We start from the raw sequence: 20,220 nt of genomic DNA on the forward strand, positions 1-20,220 counted from the left end.
GAAAAATGTCTCATTCTGAAAAACAGCTGGGTCAACCTAACTCCCCGTGTAATCACAGCTAAGGGCTTGGCTACACTGGAGAGCTGCAGCGCTGGTGGAGGCTTTACAGCGCTGCAACTTAGTAAGTGTCCACACCTGCAAGGCACATCCAGCGCTGCAACTCCCTGGCTGCAGCACTGGCTGTACACCTGGTGATGCAGCGCTGCTCGTCAAGTGTGGCCACACACCAGCGCTGTTATTGGCCTCCAGGGTATTAGGAGATATCCCAGAATGCTTTTAACTAAATTACTCTCTTTGTTTTGTTATGATGCCTCTCTTTGTTTTGTTGTGAACTCGGGGGCTCGGGAGCTGCTTATCTAAAAAACAAACACAGCTCTTGTTTGCTGTGATCAATCTGTAACTGACTGAACCCAATACCTTGCTGTGAATGAGGCAGGCAGGGGGATGAATGTCTACAGCTTAGTGTTTGCTTGAGGAGAGAAACAGCAGGGGGAGGGGAAGAAAGGGAGTCCATTGGAGCAGCTGCTTATCTGGTCTCCAGGCTATTTGCAGTTAAGAGTGAATGAGGGGTCGAGGAAATGTTCAGATTTTGCAAGGCAGGGAGCTGACACACAGTGTTGGCTCCAAAAATCCACTCTCTCTCTCCCCCCCACTCCTAGTCACACTGCACCCCACCCCCCTCTTTTGAAAAGCACGTTGCTGCCACTTGAACGCTGGGATAGCTGCCCATAATGCACCAGTCCCAACAGCGCTGCAAATGTTGTAAATATGGCCACACTGCAGCGCTGGTAGCTGTGAGTGTGGCCACACACCAGCGCTTTCCCTACACAGCTGTAACTCCCAGCACTGCACATCTGCAAGTGTAGCCAAGCCCTAAGTCAATGCAAGGATTCATCTGTCAACCTAGCTACCACCTCTGAGGGCTTGTCTACACTTAAAATGCTAAAGCTCTACAGCTGCACCACCGTAATGCTTCAGAGGCCAGTCAGTGTAGGCATTCCACCTCCCCAACAGGCAGTAGTTGGTCGATGGAAGAATTCTTCCAGTGATCCAGTGCTGTCTACACAGGGATATAGCTCAGCTTAATAATGCCGGTCAGGAGTGTGGATTCTTCCCCACATACCTGAGCAGTGCAATTAAACCAACCTAGTTGGTTTTCTAATGTAGACCAGGCCTCAGAGAGGTGGAATAACTACCTTCCATCAATTCAAACATCTACACTACAGTGGCACAGCTGAAGCAGCATTTGTAGTGTAGACATTCTTAGGTCTGACATAGCCCGTAAGAGTCAGATACATACAGCTTTTAGTGAAAGTTTGCCTGCATATATGGGCCATCTACAGTTAACTTCACTGTTAACGGAATCATCACTTGAACTGCATCGAAGTACTGACTAAAGAGAAGAAAATGGATACTAGACATTAAATTCACACCTTAGAGAACCAAGTATAAATTAAACTGATTCTTTGTGAAATTAAAGAGAACAAAGTTATGTGATATGCATTATATTTTCTATAGCCCTAGATATACATGTGATTACAGTGTAGTTGCACTGCAAATGTTTTATGCACAAGAAAAATCAAAGTTACTATACCAAACTTAATTATGACATTTCCTCTCTTTAGAGTAAAAGCAACGAGGAATACTTGTGGCACTGTAGAGACTAACAAATTTATTTGGGCATAAGCTTTTGTGGGCTAAGACCCACTTCAGAAGATGCATGGAGTGGAAAATACAGTTGGAAGATATATACACACACATAGTACATGAAAAGATGGGAGTGTATGTATGTGTTTGTGTGTGTGTGTATATACACACATACATACACACACACACACAGTACATGAAAAGATGGCAACTCCCATCTTTTCATGTACTATGTATATGTATCTTCATACTGTATTTTCCACTCCATGCATCTGATGAAGTGGATTTTAGCCCACGAAAGCTTATGCCCAAATAAATGTGTTAGTCTCTAAGGTGCCACAAGTACTCCAGACTAACACAGCTACAACTCTGAAACCTCTCTTTAGCATGTTTAGCTGTACAACTAACATTACCTTTGTATGGCATATGTAATTAACTTCTAGGAAAGCCAAACAGGGATTAGGTTTTAAAAGGATTTGCTAGTTTGTACAGTACTATATAAAGTTAAAATGTCTAAGTTACCATATTTTTATTCAAATTTGTTTAGAGCAATGCTATTTAAAATAGCCAAGGTATGAAACCGTATGAGGGGAGTATGTGACAAAACGAATTAAAGAAACTGGACTACATTCTGTTCAGTAGTTAGTCCTTATTTATAGTTTGAAAAAAGTTATCAGAATCACAGAATTTATGAAAGATTTAAAGTGCTAGTGAAATTGCATTTTCAAAATGAAGTCGCCTATTCACATGTTTAGCAAGTATGGAACAGATTTGACTTCAACTTCTCAGTTGTCACAACTGTCAAAAGAAAAAACAGCACAAACTTTCAACCTAAGTACAAAGTTCCAAGCTGATGTGACCCAAAAAAAGCCTTGTGTTCATGGGAACAGGTGAATGAAATAGCGTATTAGAAATGATGATGAACACTATGGAGCATCATTAATGTAAAAATGGGCAGGGTGAAGTGATGTAAATCACCACTTTTAATCTTGTGTTACAATTTACTTTACTCATTTTCCTAGAGGAAAGTTGATTCTCACTGGCTGGCATAATCTGGGTTTTTTCTTCTAATCAGAAGGATGCAGTCTATACACATTTTAGAACTAGAAGATAGACTGAGACTTTAAAAGTCAGAAGGGACCATTATGATCATCTAGTCTGACCTCCTGCACAATGCAGGCCACAGAATCTCACCCACCCACTCCTGTAACAAACCCCTAACCTATGTCTGAGTTACTGAAGTCCTCAAACTGTGGTTTGAAGACCTCAAGCTGCAGAGAATCCTCCAGCAAGTGACCCATGCCCCATGCTGCAGATCTAATCCTTTTACATCTAAATGTTATTCACAGATTGAAGGGGAAAGCAAGCTTTCCTGCTTTTTCAACTCCCTATCAGTCTCTCAACTTTGAATGAGCTATTAGTCACTGAACTGAACTAGCTGAATAAACTAAAAAGAAAGTTCTCTTTACACCTGCAGAAAAGACTATGCTGCAAAAAAACTGGTTTATCACTTCAGAGTAGTTCCAGGTGACTGGCCAGTGACTTCCACTAGTTCAGTGGTGAAATTTAGGCCCTAATACAGGTTGCCATAATTCCCAATGTTTAGAACATGTTTAAGATTTATACCAAAATCCAATTTAAGGGTTTAAGATTTTTTATCCACCCTGACAATGGGTTATGTTATCTAACATATAGAAACTAAAATTGAAAGTACATTTGAGTATTTCTCAGAAATGGTTCATGCGTTTTACTAGATATGCCAGTACATCTAACTAGAGTTCTAAAGTCTTGTAAACATCTTCTTACAGAAGGATATATAGCATAAGTAACAAAAGCAATCCTAACGAATGACTGCTGTGTCCTACAGTAGTCATAACTCCATTCTAAGACTATACAACTTGGAAATAAGCAACTATAGGGAAAACAAGAAAATCAGGTTGATCGTGACACAAGCTAGGTCAAATGATTCTATGACTAACTTACCATACTAGCGGGAATCATGCCTTTCAGAGAACTAATCCTCGTTTTTAAAAACCCAGATTTAACTTAAGTTTCATTTGTCATTGGGTGGTAATGACTATTGAATGTGCCCTCAAGGAGCAACTATGATTTATCAGTAAACTGAACAAGTTCTAGAAGTCAACTACAGCTGAGAAAAATTTCTCCACCTTCATTTCTTTTGTACTGTCTTCAGTCACGTTAGCTCAGTTGACTGATGTAACATGAATAAAAAAAATCCTGTTTAAGATGCCGGCTAACAAAGCTGAAGTTGAGTTACCTGGCTCCTCTCGAGGCTAAAATGCAGCCAGTCAGGTTAAGGTAGTTCAAGTGAGCTAACAACTGAAATGCATCACCTTTCTACTGGTCAAGAAAGGCCCTATGACAGAGGATTACTGAAAGGCCATGAATAGCCTGAAATTGGGGGAACAAGAGTATCAATACCATGCTTAGTACTGCCCTAGATGTTAACCTAAACCTAAAATGCAGCTACAGAGGCCCTGTGTTAAGCACAGCTAGGTCTACAATCTCCCTGAGAACTAGGAAGTCTGTCCTTTTATTAGAACATTTAATGTATGTCTACACTTATGGCAGCATGTAAAGTACAGAAACTGAACACCCAGTTAGCACGGGTATAAATAGCAGTGGAGACAGGGAGTCATGGATTAGGCAAGTAAAATGCCCTACAGTGCCTGAACTCCCTAGAGTGTACATCCTACACAGTGCCTCAGACATGTACACTGCTATTTTTAGGATTGTAGTATCCCACTGCCTTCCCTTGGTGGAGCCTTTCCTTGCTGCATATAGCTACACACCAGCAACAAATGTGGACACGGCCTGCCTTTCACTGCAGTGTATAGCTACATGTGTAGTGCCTGTACTCTGTACATTGCTGTAAATCCTAGGTGGCAAGAAGAGACCTGTGAGGCTTAGTCTTTAACTTAACCTGCTTGTTTTGCAGCACAGACAAATTGTCTTTTGATGCTGAAGGGGAGCAGATGTGTCTGGGGTCTGATGTATAAGAGTGAAAGTTTATAAAAAAATATTTTGTCAGTTGGAAGTGTAGACTAAGCTCCCAAGGCTTCTGGCATTTAACACAGTAAAGCAGGTTTAATTAGATTGCTTGTAAATCCAGAGTAATGGGTAGGGATTATTTTCATTTTTTTTTTAAATGTGGACATGGCCTAAGGGAAAAATTCTTCGGCAGTAACTCTATATCTTTGGAACCAAGACCTACTCAGAAGTGTGCATGAGGTCCTATATCCACTATTTTAACTTCATACATTTGTTTTTTAAAAGACTGCAATTTAAGCTTTTTATTACCACCACCACCCCCAGTTCAGCAAATTTACTCAACCCAGTACTGACAGGAGCTGGGAATAAAGCCTCAATGTGATATATGCCATCATGTGCCAACAATGCCTCTCTGCCATGTACATAGGCTAAACCAGACAGTCTCTACGTAAAAGAATAAATGGACACAAATCATCATCAAGAATTATAACATTCAAAAACCAGTTGGCGAACACTTCAATCTCCCTGGCCACTCGAATACAGACCTAAAAGTCACATTATTACAACAAAAAACTTCAAAAACAGACAGAGAGACTGCTGAATTGGAATTAATTTGCGAATTGGACACCATCAAATTAGGCTTGAATAAAGACTGGCAGTGGATGGGCCATTACACAAAGTAAAACTATTTCTGCATGCTTATCCCTCCCCCACCCCCCCCCACAGTTCCTTACATCTCCCTGTCAATTGCTGGAAATGGGCCATTTTCATTACCACTACAAACAGTTCTTTTTCTTTCCTGCTTAAATCGGGTTTACACTGGGAAAAATAACTGCATCTGTGTCCAGCAAACATAGAACAAATCTTGCCAAACTTTGGCTCCATCCTGTTCCTCAGTTTTGAACAGCTTGGTCAATGCATTAACAGCGGGTCCCAGACTTTACTGCACTGGAATCTATATATCCAGTCCTTTTTGGAATCTTGTTAGAGAGATATTAAAAATATCCAGAATTATCATAGCGCTAAAAAAATTCTGGAAGAGATACTAAACCTTAAATTTTGAATATCAGGACAAGCCCCGTGTGGAAGGCCAATTAACCTACTGCACAGTTCTTGCATCTTCCTCTGATGCATGTGGTACTGGGGACAGCATACTGGACTTCATATGGATCTCAGACCTGATTCAGCACAGATACTCTAGTGTCCCTAACAAGTTGACCAGACAATTTTTTTCTTTTATGTTAAATTGAACTAAATAGCCACGAAAAATGTGGAAATAGGGTTTACATGTTGAAGTCAGCATGGGATATAAGCCTGATGTATTTAAAACAAGCAATTTGAGATAAGATTGCATCAGCCATGGTTAGATAATTGTTTCGAGTCCTATAGCTCAATTACATTGTTGACAAACTTTTTAAGAAAGTTGCTTAGTCTCAGAACTCAATTTTTTCAGACAGAAAGGAGCTTTTTATAAGTATTAAAAGGTACCTGAAACAAGCTGCACAGAGAGGGTAGAGGTAAGTGCACAGATGTCCAAGTCAGACTTAGACACTAGCTTAGAAACCAAAACTGTATCATGATCTGCTACTTCAGATATTTGTGAAATTAGTGCTGCCACTGTAAAGCAACTTCCTATAACGAGCTATCAGTTGGCAAGAAGCCCCTACACAAAGTTCAACTGTACAAGGATTTGCACAGTAAAAATTAATGATCAATGGAAGAAAAACTAGAAGTTTACACGAAGCCAGAATCATCTCACTAAAGGTAAGTCTACTTATGGCAGCATGTAGAGTACGGAAACTAAACAGACTAAGGGTACAAAAAGCAGTGTAGCCAGTGAGGCACTCCTTAGATGAAAAGAGCACAGGCACACCAGAATCTTAGGCTATATTCCCTACATGGCTCTACACATCCACGGAGTGCCTCCCACGTCTGTACGGCAGCACAGTACACCGGTACCTTTACACCAGAGCCTCAAACTGCAGTATGTAGCTACACGTATCCTTCACACCACTGCAAACATAAACAAAGTCTGAGCATTGTGTCACAAATGTAGGGATTACTAGTTTAAAAGAGGGATTAATACAGAATCAATTAAGCCAGCAAAGGCTATGGTTTGTAGCAACCTAAGACCAACTGAGGAAAGTTTAATACTGAGGCCTTGTCTACACTACCAGGGTAAATCGACCTAAGCAACGTAGCTGGAGTCAACATAGCGTAGGTCGACTTACTGCAGTGCCTATACCTCGTTGTGTTGACGGGAGACGCTCTCCTACTGACTTACCTTACTCCTCTCGTTCCAATGGAGTAACTGAGTCATTCAGAGAGCACTCTGTGGTCAATTTAGCAGGTCTTCATTAGATATGCTAAATCGACCCCCAGTGCATCAACCAGAGCAGCATCGATCCACGGTAAGTGTAGACATGGCCCCAGTTTTTCTAAACAGTGACTTAGTTGCAGTAGAATAACAGAAAAGCTTTTATTTAGTTAAAACTATGACGCTAACTCTGTATGTTTTATGGAAAAGTAACTAGAATATGCTTTATGCAAAAGGTCTCTTGTAAGGTATTACAAAGGTTATAACCTACTGAATATATTCATCCTATTTGTATGAATGTATCATTCTTGTATCAAAAACTAGGAATATGAAGTAGAACTCTGAGGTCCTATTGTAATTATGCAAAGTGTGGGCCATTAATGCTGGTTTAGAATCTTGATGGCTCCCATTGACTAGGGCAGTTGGTTGTAAATGGCTTATTTACCTGCAAGCCTTCCTGTACAGGTGTGCGCGCCAGACCTTGATTAATGAAAAATGAGGTCTTACAGTGACATGTGACCATGTCACCTGATACTGGAATCCATTTTAACCCTGGGGCTTTTCCATTTAGAAGGGGGGGCGGGAGAAGAGAATCCAGAGAGACAAAGGATTCCTGCCTTGTGCCAAAACTATAAAAAGGGGGTGGAGCAGGACAAGGGTGGCCCCAGCCCCGAGAAAGCCCCTGCTTTTCATCTAAGATGCCGGCTAGAACTCACAAGAACTGTACCGGGGAAAGGACTGGGTCCAGACTAGGAAGGAGTCTAGTCTGTGAAAGAAGCTTATTGGAACAGCTCTGAGGGTGAGGTTTACTTGTAATCGGTTTCTTAATGTATTAGACTTAGACATGCGTGTTTTGTTGTGTTTTATTTTGCTTGGTAACTTACTTTGTTCTGTCTATAATTACTTGAAACCACTTAAATCCTACTTTTTATATTTAATAAAATCACTTTTGTTTATTGATAAACCCAGAGTAAGTGAATAATAACTGGGAGAGCAAACAGCTGTTCATGTCTCAGTCAGTGTTATAGAGGATGGACAATTTATGAGTTTACCCTGTATAAGCTTTATACAGAGTACAATGGATTTATTTGGGGTTTGGATCCCATTGGGAACTGGATATAAGTGACCTGCTCATGGTTAAAGTCTGCAGCTTCGGGGGCATGACCCAGACCTGGGTCTGTGTTGCAGAAGGCTAGCATGTCTGGCTCAATAGGACGGGGTTCTGGAGTCCCAAGCTGGGAGGGAAAATGGGCTCAGAGGTAATCTCAGCACATTTGGTGACAAGTCCCAAGGGGGTCTGTCACTGAACCCATCACACTAACATACCCTTGTAAGTAAATGGTTTAAGTGATTCAAGTTCCACATTCCTGAAATTAGCTTTCTCAAATTGTTTTAATAAAAAAAAATTGCACACAGTTTAAGTGCCTAACAAATTCAGAGCATGCAGCCTCTATGGCCAGTTTTATGAAGTTCTGGTTTAGTTTATATGAAGCAGACAACATAAAACCTAAATACTAGGGCTGTCGATTAATCACATTTAACTCATGCAATTAACTCAAAAAATTTAATCATGATTAATCACAGTTTTAATCCCACTGTTATATTTAATACACAATAGGATACCAATTGGAATTTTTTTCAATTTTTTCTGCATTTCCAAATATATTGATTTCTATTACAGAAATACAGAATACAAAGTGTATAGTGATCACTTATTTTTTATTACCAATATTTGCACTGTAAAAATTGAAAAATACTCTTGTTTACAATTCATCTCATACAAGTACTTTAGTGCAATCTCTATCGTGAAAGTGCAATTTACAAATGTAGATTTTGTTACAAGTAAACTCAGTCCTATTTCTTGGTTAGCCAACCACTCAGAGAAACAAGTTTGGTTACATTTGCAGGAAATAATGCTGCCTGCTTCTTGTTCACGTCACCTGAAAGTGAGAACAGGTGTTCGCATGGCACTGTTGTAGCCAGCGTCACAAGATATTTACATGCCAGAGGCTCTAAATGTCCCTTCATGCTTCAACCACCATTCCAGAGGATCCAAACCGGTGTGGACTGATGCATCTTCATTTTCATCCTCCGAGTCAGATGCCACCATCAGAAAGTTGATTTTCTTTTTTGGTGGTTCCGCTTCTGTAGTTCCTGCATCAGAGTGTTGCTGTTTTAAAACTTCCGAAAGCATGCTCCACACTTCGTCCCTCACATTTTGGAAGGCACTTCAGATTCTTAAACCTTGGGTTGAGTGCTGAAGCTATCTTTAGAAATTTCACATTGGTATCTTTTGTGTTTTGTCAAATCTGCTGTGAAAGTGTTCTTAAAACAAATGTGCTGAGTCACCATCTGAGACTTCTATAGCATGAAATATATGGCAGAACGCGGGTAAAACAGAGCCGGAGAAATACAACTCTTTCCCCCCTTCCCCCAGGAGTTCAGTCACAAATTTTTTTTATTTATTTTTTTTAAACTGAGTGTCTTCGGCATGGAAGTATGGCCTCTGGATTGGTGGCCGAAGCATGAAGGGGCATATGAATGTTTAGCACATCTAGCATGTAAATACCTTGCAATGCCGGCTACAAAAGTCCAATGTGAAAACCTGTTCTCACTTTCAGGTGACATTGTGAACAAGAAGCGGGCAGCATTATATCTCCTGCAAATTTAACCAAACTTGTTTGTCTGAGCAATTGGCTAAACAAGAAATAGGACTGAGTGGACCTGTAGGCTCTGAAGTTTTACATGGTTTTGTTTTTGAATGCAGGATTTTTTGTACATAATTCTACATTTGTAAATTCAACTTTCATGATAAAGAGATTGCACTACAATACTTGAAAAATACTATTTCTTTTGGTTTTTACAGAGCAAATATTTGTAATTAGAAATATAAAGTGAGCACTGTATACTTTGTATTCTGTACTGTGAAATCTATTTGAAAATGTAGAAAACATCCAAAAATATTTAAATAAATGGTATTCTATTATTGTTTAAAAGTGTGATGGGGAGAGGGGATAGACAATAGATAAAATATTGCATTGGTTAAAAAAGAAGCTGCATAACGTTAATAAGTTTTGTTGTTTGGGGGGTTTCTCTAGTTTGCATCAAAGTAGTTCCCCCCTCCTCCCACCATTTGTGTATTTAGTAGGGCTGTTAAGTGATTAAAATAAACAAACAGGTAAGCCAAACATCCAGGCCAACCACAACCCATCCATCCAGGGAGCAGTTTCTCTGGCAAACTGTAAGACCAGTAGGCAGCAGGGGTTCCTGTACTGGGACAGCTACTACTGCCACTTGTCAGACACCTTCACTTGGACTTATGCTCCTTCAGGCAGGGGGACCATCTTTTTGCTGAGTTTGTACAATGGGGTGCTGGTCCCTGACCAGTGCTCATAAGCACCATAGAAATACCAAGTTAATGTTATTACAATCCTCACTTCCCTTCTCCCTACATTGCCCCATTACTGTTAGGAACTGGGACTTCTTGGGAATTGGGGTGCAGTGTCACATTTCCATCCCATATTCTTCACAATGATATTATGATATGATTATGACATAGTTCTGACGTATTTTATGCAAGTCATGTGATAGGTCATTGGGAATTTTATGATTTGCTGAATGATTATCCTATTTGTATGAATGGATCATTTTTTGCATCTGAAATTATGAATGCCCACTAGGCAAAGGCTCTCAGTCTAGAATGGGTCCTTCCCAGCCAGCCATCAAATTAAGAATAATAGATCTTAGAAGCTTATCTCCCCACCTGGGGAGCCTTCCTGAGGATGCTACAGGCAGCTTCCGAGTCTGCTGTGGTTCACACCTCCTGCACCCCACAAGGGTGCTTGACTTTTCCAAGCCTCGTGAGATGTAGGGAGAACTGCCCTGGACTTGTTAGTGCGGTGCCTTTCCTGGGGTGTGTGTCCAGCATTCACGCTGGCTGCAGCAGCATTAGATCTGGCTCACAACTGCCTATGCCCTGGCCTCCAATGTCAGTTTATTTCAATGGTAAATATATTTTCACCTCCAAAAAAAAAAGTTGCTGTGACACTACAGGGACAGACTGGTTTCAGGTGCTGAAACAATGACTTCCAGAAGTTGTGGTTTGACTGATTTTTTTTTTGATTTTTTTTTATTTAGTTAGTTTAAAGGATTTCAATATGTTAAGTTGGGGGCTTAACAGACTGAATTTCCAATTTGAAATAAAATTTTTAAAAACCCTATATTAAAATTTAAAAAATCCTGAAGTGTTATCCATGATGGAAGACAGCACTGGAAAACAATTAACTTGTGGAAACCGAAAGTAACTGTGAGGCAGAAAAACAGGTTATGCTGAAAAAAGGCAATAACTTGTGTGTAAAGCTGGTTGAAATTGATTTTTTGATGAAAATATCTGAAAACTGCTTGTTTGAAGAAAATGGTTTTGAATTTTTAGGATTTTCCTTCTCTCTTCTGCACTTCATATTTTTACTTCCCTTCCTTCTTTCCCCACTATGAGAAAATAAAACATTTCAAAGGTTAAGATTTTTTTCAGAGATTTAGAAAAATTCTCTCAAATTTTTTTTAAAAGGATTGATTAAATCCTTTTTTGGGAGGTGAAAAAAGTTTGAGAAACTAGACAGGTTTATTTTTAACATATTATAGCGCTCTGAAATTATGCTAATTTATATCTGAAGTTTTGATTTTGCTGGGACTAGTTGTTCAGCTACAGGAAGTCAAAAAACCCTGCTGTTCTCACTTCTAAATTTCAAAGGGAAGTTATTTTCATGTTTTCACTGGACATTAGTGATAATTTTCTTGTGACAAAATATAAACAACTCGAAGGTCCACTAACAAACTGAATTCAGTATAAGAAACTGGAAAGAGGATTTAAACAAAACAAAATTATGTAAACATCTAATAAGAGCTCTATGGTCATAGCCAGAGCTAACACAAGGACTATCTATAGGGCTCAAATGAATGAACTAACTTATAAAAACCAACCTTTATGTAATTTGTTCATTCCCTGTTCTTCACATTTAAAAAAAAATAAAATAAAATAAAATCACAAGTGTCCTGGCAAGCAGATTTGGCCATTGGTTTACACAGACTTCAGCTATTTAGTCAGTCCAGTAAGGTAATATAACTGCTGTTTAACTTAACTGCCAAGTTCCTACACCTCCCCATCTGGAGACAAACACCTTTTCTAACTGGAGTTACACATACCTCATACGCCAAAAACTGAAGAATCCAGACCCGTATGATTATTCACCCTTCAGAAGTACAGTAATAACTGCCAAAGGACCATATAATCAGAGCATGGAACTAACAGAGCCCAAGGCCATTCCCATCACTCAAACTAGGCCAAAACCATGTTTTTTCTCATATTCTATACACGAAACCAGGGTGGATTTGATTTAAGTCAAATTGATATAAATCACTAGTTAGGAAGACTCGATTTACTCATGGATTTGTACATAAAACTGCATTATTTTTGGTTGTTATAGCCTTAATACATATTCTTCACAACTCAGAGACAGATGTAGGTTTCATTTTTAGAAGGTACACACTATACATTTTTTAAAAGTGATTTATTTTTAAAACTTTTCAGAGTAGTTTTACAGCTATATCAGAAAATGAATGATTGTTTGGTTATTTCTGCAGTTAACTCAGTTGTCTTCACCTTCAGTTGCCTGTTTATTCATAATCTGGAAAAGAAAACCAAGCTTTTCTGCTTTTTCAAATCCCAAATGATTTTTCAATTTGGAATGAATTAGTCCAAAGGAAGAAAATATTCTTTCTACACCGGCAGAAGAAGCTACTGCTGTTAAAAGTGAGATTATCACTTCAACAGTCTCTAACCCAAGTGCTTAATTTCCACTACATGCATCCGGAGAAGTGGGTATTCACCCACGAAAGCTCATGCTCCAAAACATCTGTTAGTCTATAAGATGCCACAAGACTCTCTGCTGCTCTTACAGATCCAGACTAACAGGGCTACCCTTCTGATACTTGACACCAAGTGCTTAAGTGATTTCTGCCAGTTCACTGGTGTGTCTGTCTTTAAAACATCAGCAGCAAACATTTGTTGAATGGTTCTTATTCCCAAACTGGGTTTCTTCTATGGCCTGCTGCCATTATAGGTTTTCCTCTTCTAGTGAGAGAATGGTAGATCTCAAATCAATGAAGGCTACTCTCAGAAAGACCTCAAGACATCTGGGGCATAGTGCTCAGAACAGTTTCACTTTTGTTTCTATTGTCTGTCCCTCCCTTCCCACATTTATCTCCAGGCTTCTTCTCCTTGTCCAGATCTATTCTGCCCCCCACAATCTTCTATTCATTGAGCTTTTTGAAACTTTGTACTTTTAGAGAGGTAAAATTTGCTGTGTACACAAATTTGCAGAGGGACAATAGGGTTGAGGTCTGTTATTTCTCACCTCTATTTAAAAACATTTTTGCTGTTAACAAGCATGTTATTTCTGGAGGCACAAATCCACAGTTTGAGAACTGCAAAACTAAGCATCTCTGATGGTATGACTGAGCACCGAGTCCCATTGGGTAGATAGAAAGATTAACCTAAATAATCTATACAGAAGCCCCCGGAACTCCATAAGATTGGGTCCCTAATCCATGAACTATTAGAATTTATTTACAAATTTTTTCTTAAACATTACATGAATATATAGTCTCATATTATAGAATTAGAATGTATAATCCCTATTCCATGATGAGGTATCTTTCAGCTACAATGTATCTTAATTAAAATTACCTTTAGATCCCATTTTTTTGATGAAATGCTTTGAGGAAAAAAAATTTAAATAAAAAAATCCAATTTTGTTTTATTTTTTTCTTAATCATTATTTTTTATCCACCCTGCACAAGACTGACAACTAAATTGCAATGCCAGGTCACAAAAGCTTGACCATATGAATTTAAAACCTTGTTACAAAAGTTTAGCCTCTACAATGTCATCTTGGCCCAGTTAGAACAATACTCTATGCTAAACACACCAATTTCTATCTATTGTTATAAAGTTACTAGTTAAGAGCTTCAATGATCCTAACATCCTGAATAATTTGTTCTGTTCTTCTTGCCTCAAAAGAGGAAACCAGTTTTACAGACAAGTCAACTTCAAATCATATTAGTTGTGATCACACTGAAGCTAGTTTAAAGTTTTATTACCAAGACCAGAGGCTCCACTTGCCCACTCACTGCCATCCCAGTAATCCTGCAAGTAGTGATGACATGAACCATCTGCCTCACCTTCACAGGGACACTGGGCGTGGGAAACTTGGCAACATCAAATACAAAACATCCAACGGCCCCTCGCCTTTCCGAGCACCACACTGGGCTGCTACCATTGCCCTTACTTACTTACTGACTGAAGCAGGAAACTCACAAGGCCATGAAAGTTTTGCTGTAAACAAGTAACGTACAAGAACTCCAGTGGCAGCTCATGTGGTGCCGTGGCTGCTTCCCTCGCTTAAGAAAAAACTAGCACACGGCGCCACCCCCAACACTTGAGGCGGAACCAGAGCGAAGAGGCAGCTGCACACCGGCTCTTGGGAGTCAGCTCTGCGTGACCCGCGAGCGCCCTGGGGTGCTCCGAGCTCTCCCGCCGCCCCACGCGCGAGCAGCCTCAGACCCCTCGGAGGTTTGGCGCGATCTGAGTTTGCCTCCATGCGAGGCACCAACACGGGCCTTTCCCTCGCTCAGAGCTGCGGCGCCTCTGCAGGGCGCCCAGTGCGAGTGACCGAGCCTCAGAGCTGGGAGCCTAGCGCCGCAGCCTCCCCCTTCCCACGGCGGCCGACGCCAGGGTCGCGCTCCGCGCCGGTCCCGCCTCACCCCAGAGCTCGGGTCGAGGCTCGCCGTAGGCCCGACCGCCCCCAGCGAGCATGGCGCCATCCCAGGCGGCCCAGCGCCCCCACAGCGGCTCGGGCGCAGGCGGCAGCCCCCGCTCGCCCCCCTCCCCCGCCGCTCTGCAGCCAGCGGAAGGGGGGGGGGAGGCTCCATCCATCACCAACAACAGTGTTGCTGAGGGCGCGAGCCCGCCTCGCATCCCGCCCACCCCGGGCCCGGCCATCGCGGCGCGGCACAACCCGCCCCCGCGAGCCCCCGGCTCACCCCGCACGGCGGACGCGCTCCCGTCTCTCCGAGCAGCAGCGATTGCAGCAGCAGCAGCAGCTTTGGCCGGGCAGCCACAACCAGAAATTGCGTCGCACTCCGGACCGTCACTTCCGCTAACGCCCCCTATTTCCGGAAGTTTCTGGAACGACCTCGCCCTCGTCCCTCGAGGCGGAAGTGGAAGCCGGCGGGGGGAAGACAGGGAGCGCGAGCTGCGGCGCCACCTGCTGGCCGTAGGCGGCGCGCTGAGCGGCTGTGGTGCGACAGGGGAGGCACGTGCGAGGCCGTCCGTGTCCCCAGCAGCCTGTCATGACCCCCGGGGCCCCGCCCGAGGCCATGAGCCATGGACCGAAGTGACCCTCGGGGCAGGAGGGAAAGGGCGTCCCACGCCCCCTGGGGGCACCCAGCCACAGGGCGGCCACCCCCAAGAGATGGCGCCGGCCCAGTGCCAGGCTGGCCCGGTCCTGGAGTGGAGACCTGGAAGGCGTCTGAGCTGCCCTGGGTCTGGGTGCCCTGTGTCGAGTCCCATGGGGGCGGGGCTCGACTGCAGGGCCCAGAGGCATTGCACCTTGCTGACCTTAGATCCCCAGGGTGGCCTAGGGTGACCAGACAGCAAGTGTGAAAAATTGGGACACGGGTGGGAGGGGGGCAATAGGAGCCTATGTAAAACAAAGCCCCAAATATTGGGACTTTCCCTATAAAATCAGAACATCTGGTCACTGTAGGCTGCCCAGATGTCAATGACTAATAAAACCCAGGTGTCAGGGTATATAATCAGCTGGACGTGACTTCGCAGTGCAAGGCTGTGGCCAATAGAACTCATGCCGTCCTGGGATGCATAATCATGGATAGGAAAAGCCCCCCAAGAATGATTAAAGGATTAGAAAATGTGCCTTACAGTGATAGACCCCAATTTATTTAGTTTTGCAAAGAGACGGTGAAGAGGTGACTTGGTCACAGTCTATAGGTACCTACCTGGGGAACAAATATTGCTAATTATCTCTTCAGTCAAGTAGAGAAAGGCATAACATGATCCAATAGCTGGAAGTTGAACCTGGAGAACTTCAGACTGGAAATAAGATGTACATTTTTAACAGGGAGGGTAATTAACAATTCGCTAAGGGTTGCGGTGGACTCTCCAACTCAGACAATATTTAGGTTGCGAATGAATGTTTTTCTAAAATATACGCTCTAGGAATTATTTTGGAGGAGTTCTAGTATCTCTGTAATCCAGAAGAGCAGACTACATGATCACAGTGGTTGCTTCTGGCCTTGGGAATCTATGAAATCTCTGATTTAAACTGTAAGAGCCTGGTATCTATCTAACTCATGGTTGACATGTCACATAATTTTATTGCAAGTTTCACACTTGTGGCCAGGGAGGTTGAAGTGTTCTCCTACAGGATTGCCATCATATGCCAGCAATGCCCCTCTGCTATGTACATCGGCCAAACTGGACAGTCTCTAAGGAAAAGGATAAATGGACACAAATCAGACATTAGGAATGGCAATATACAAAAACCTGTAGGAGAACACTTCAACCTCCCTGGCCACAAATAGCAGATTTTAAGGTGGCCCTCCTACAGCAAAAAAACTTTAGGACTAGACTTCAAAGAGAAACTGCTGAGCTCCAGTTCATCTGCAAATTTAACACCATCAGCTCAGGACTAAACAAAGACTGTGAATGGCTTGCCAATTACAGAACCAGTTTCTCCTCCCTTGGTTTTCACACCTCAGCTGCTGGAACAGGGCCTCATCCTCCCTGATTGATCTAACCTCGTTACCTCTAGCTTGCTTCTTGCTTGCTTATATATACACCTGCCCCTGGAAATTTCCACTGCTTGCATCCGAAGAAGTGGGTATTCACCCATGAAAGCTCATGCTGCAAAACGTCTGTTAGTCTATAAGGTGCCACAGGATTCTTTGCTGCTTCTACAGAATCAGACTAACACGGCTACCCCTCTGATACTTGACACTTGTTGGTGTTTTTCTTTTTCTTTCTTCTGATGTGATCCCCTGGAATCTCAGTTTTTGTTTAAAAATAAAAGTTGTGAGGAAAAGCATGAAAAGGTGAACCTGAAGTCTCAGAAACTGGAAGGCAAATGAAAAGAACACCAATTTTATTTTATTTTTAAATCTCTTAATTTTTAAACCAGTCAATTTTTTGGAGGCATGATTTATGGTTTTTGAACTACTGTCTATCCCAATTCTTATATGGTCCTTATCACCATCATATCTGAGTGTGTAACTTGTGTTATCAGAACAGTGACAGTATCCTTCTGAGCATAGTTCCTTGTTCACAACATATTAATTCTTTCTAGCCATTGTGCTTGCTGGTTTCAGAGGATTCTGCTCATTGTAAATTCTCTAGGCAAACCCCAGCCCAGCATGGTCTGATCTGAGAACAAGATCAGTTATTTCCCTCTCCAGAAGTTTTCAAAAGGGTCAGAGTTAGGTGCCCAGTATGCAATTAATTTCTCTGGGGACTTAACTCCCTTACTCCTTTTAGAAAATTCCAACCTCAGTAGATCCCAACCTCAGTAGAATTAGTACATTAATTCATTTATTTTCATTGTTATGCCAGATTTTATAGGGGTCCAACGCTTTGACAGCTCTGGAACATGAAGTCCCCTGTTTATTCACCAAATAAGAACAGCACAGGCAGCAGAAAAAAATTCATCTCGGCACTATCCAAGAGGGAACTACTGTAGTCAAAAGCACAGCTCTTTCTATGTCCATTCAGTCCTTGGTGTTTCTATTGAAGCTGCCAACTATACCAACTGTGATAGAGAAACAAGGTGGGTGAGATAATATCTTTTATTGGATCAGCTTCTGTTGGTGAGAGAGATGAGCTTTTGAGTTTACACGGAGTAGTTCTTCAGCTCTAGGAAACTTCCTGAAGGCAGCGACACTTAAAGCACTGCATCTGTGCCTCTCTACCACTTAAGTGAAGACCCTCCTATGCCAATAGGAGAGCTTCTTCTATCAGCGTTAATCCAGCTCCCCGAGAGGCAGTAGGTATGTTGACTGGAGAAACTCTCACATCAACATAGTGCTGTCTACATGGGCAATTAGGTCAATATGACTGTGTTGCTCAGGCATGTGGATTTTTCACATCCCTGAGCAATGTAATTATGCTGATATAGGTCTGTATTGTAGAGCTGGCCTCAATGTCACTGGTGGAACAGATTATTTAGCATAAGTAGTTACTCCTGGGGGAATTCTGCACCAAAAACTTAAAAACTCTGCACCAAAAAACTAAAAATTCTGTGCACAATATTTGAAAATTCTGCATATTTTGTCAAAATAACACAATATAATCGTGCCAGTTTCAATTATTTTGGTAATTTATTTCAAAATATCTCTCAGCAAGTATATCTGTAACAATACAGACAAAAAAAAGATTTAAAAAAATAGATTCCATACTAGGCATATTATTACAGAATTTTGAAATACAGAACTGTATTTCCTGCACCTGTCAGAAGCAGTGCAAAGGCTTGGGAGTGTCAGGGGTAACGGAGGAAGTGAGGGAGAGGGAAGGAGCCTGGAGTCAACCTGGAGGGTTGTTGGGGGTGGGTGGGAGAGGAGCAGTATGGAACAGGTTTCTTTGGTGGGGGAGGGCTGGATTGTTAGGGAGACCCTGGCTGATCCCAAGCCTCTCCCATTCAGTCAGGCAGATCTGCCCTAGTCCGCCACCCTCCTGTCATCCTGATGGGTCCCTGCAGCCTCCTCCCTATGTGGCCATGCACCCCCACTCCCATTCAGCCCCTGGGTCAATGCTGTCACCCCACTAGCTTCTGAGCCCATGCCCCAGTCAGTCCCCCCCACTAACCATTCTGAACCCCAGTCTGTGACTCCCCAGCAGCCCTCTGTGCCCTACTCTGTCCTAACCTGGCTCTGTGGGCAGGGTATTGTGATGAACTCCTGGGGCGATTCTGTGCTACTGCACGCACACAGAATTTTTTTCCCCACAGCAAATACATTCTGACCCATAAATGCAGCAGAGGCCGCTGTGGCACCAGAACAACCTGCTACATCCATGCTGTTGGCTATTCTGGCACCACAGTGGCCTCTGGTGGGCAAAAGGTGGAACTGCAGCACTTCTGGTGCAGAAGTATTTGCGGGGGGAAATTCTGCAGGAGTCATAAATTCTGCACATGCGCAGTGGTGCAGAACTCCTCCAGGAGTAAGTAGTTAACACAGATTTCAAGAGACCATTCAAAGTGAAGTGTCCCATTAACACCACTCCAGGGATGGGAAGAAAGGGGGAAGGTCGCCATTCCACTTTTATTTAGGTGGCACTCCTGAGTACTGTTTCCCAGCCCTGAAGAAGAGCTCTTCGTAAGTTCAAAAGCTTGTCTCCCAAACATAAGTTGCTCCAATAAAAGATATTACCTCACCCACCTTGGCTCTCTAATATCTTGGGACTGACATGGCTACAACACTACTGCATACAAGTGTGAGAATGATTCTTACATTTGTCCACAGGAATTAGTTTTTTTTAATAATTTAATATTCCCTAGCTTCTATATAGTGCTTTTCATCTGTAGATTACTAAGCACTTTACAAAAGTACTAAATATCATTATTTCCCTTTTACATGTGGGGAAACTGAGGCAGAGAGAGGTTCTAGTGGCTTTCCCAAGGTCACCCAGCAGGCCAGTGGCAGAGCCAGTGACAGAATCCAGCTTTCCTAAATCCCAATCTACTGCTTTATCCCTTAGGCCACAAATAGAAAATTCAAACAAATGGGCAAAAGTATAGAAACAAACTAATGAAATAGTAAATTGCTAAAGTGTAGTTTATCCAGGTAGGGTTTGTCATATCGTGGCAACATAGTAACTTTCTTAAGATTCTTGATTAAAAGGTCACCATAAATTTAAAAATCTCATTTCTCTCTGAAGTGAATTTTTACCTATTACTATTACATATGGTACCTGAGATTATGATGATTGAAAGATATTAGAGAAAATAAATTGTTTTTCTCTATTTTTTCCAGTTTATTTACTTTGGGCATTTGACAGCAGTTTGTATACAGTATCCCTGTCAGTTTCATTGTTCTTTGTGCGTCTTTTTCATGCAGTAATAAGAGTGAGAGAAACATAAGGGGGAAAAAAGGGAAAATGTGATTGCCTCATTAACCTC

The 20,220-nt window shown here is 42.0% G+C and overlaps 1 protein-coding gene across 3 annotated transcripts in view; it reads right to left on the minus strand.

Annotated features, from left to right (window-relative positions):
- Positions 1 to 15,226, minus strand: part of DNAJB6 (DnaJ heat shock protein family (Hsp40) member B6) — a 97,781-nt gene extending 82,555 nt beyond the window's left edge. Inside the window, exon 1 of one of the 3 annotated variants that reach the window (XM_045005092.1) lies at positions 15,077 to 15,226. The gene's annotated coding sequence lies outside the window, so the exon portion shown is untranslated. Of the gene's footprint in view, positions 1 to 14,797; positions 14,830 to 15,076 lie in introns of those variants that run through there. The other 2 variants (XM_045005093.1, XM_045005094.1) reach the window with 2 other exon arrangements.
- Positions 15,227 to 20,220: the final 4,994 nt, after the last annotated feature.

Source organism: Mauremys mutica, chromosome 2, assembly GCF_020497125.1.
Source record: "Mauremys mutica isolate MM-2020 ecotype Southern chromosome 2, ASM2049712v1, whole genome shotgun sequence".
Lineage (NCBI taxonomy): Eukaryota > Metazoa > Chordata > Testudines > Geoemydidae > Mauremys > Mauremys mutica.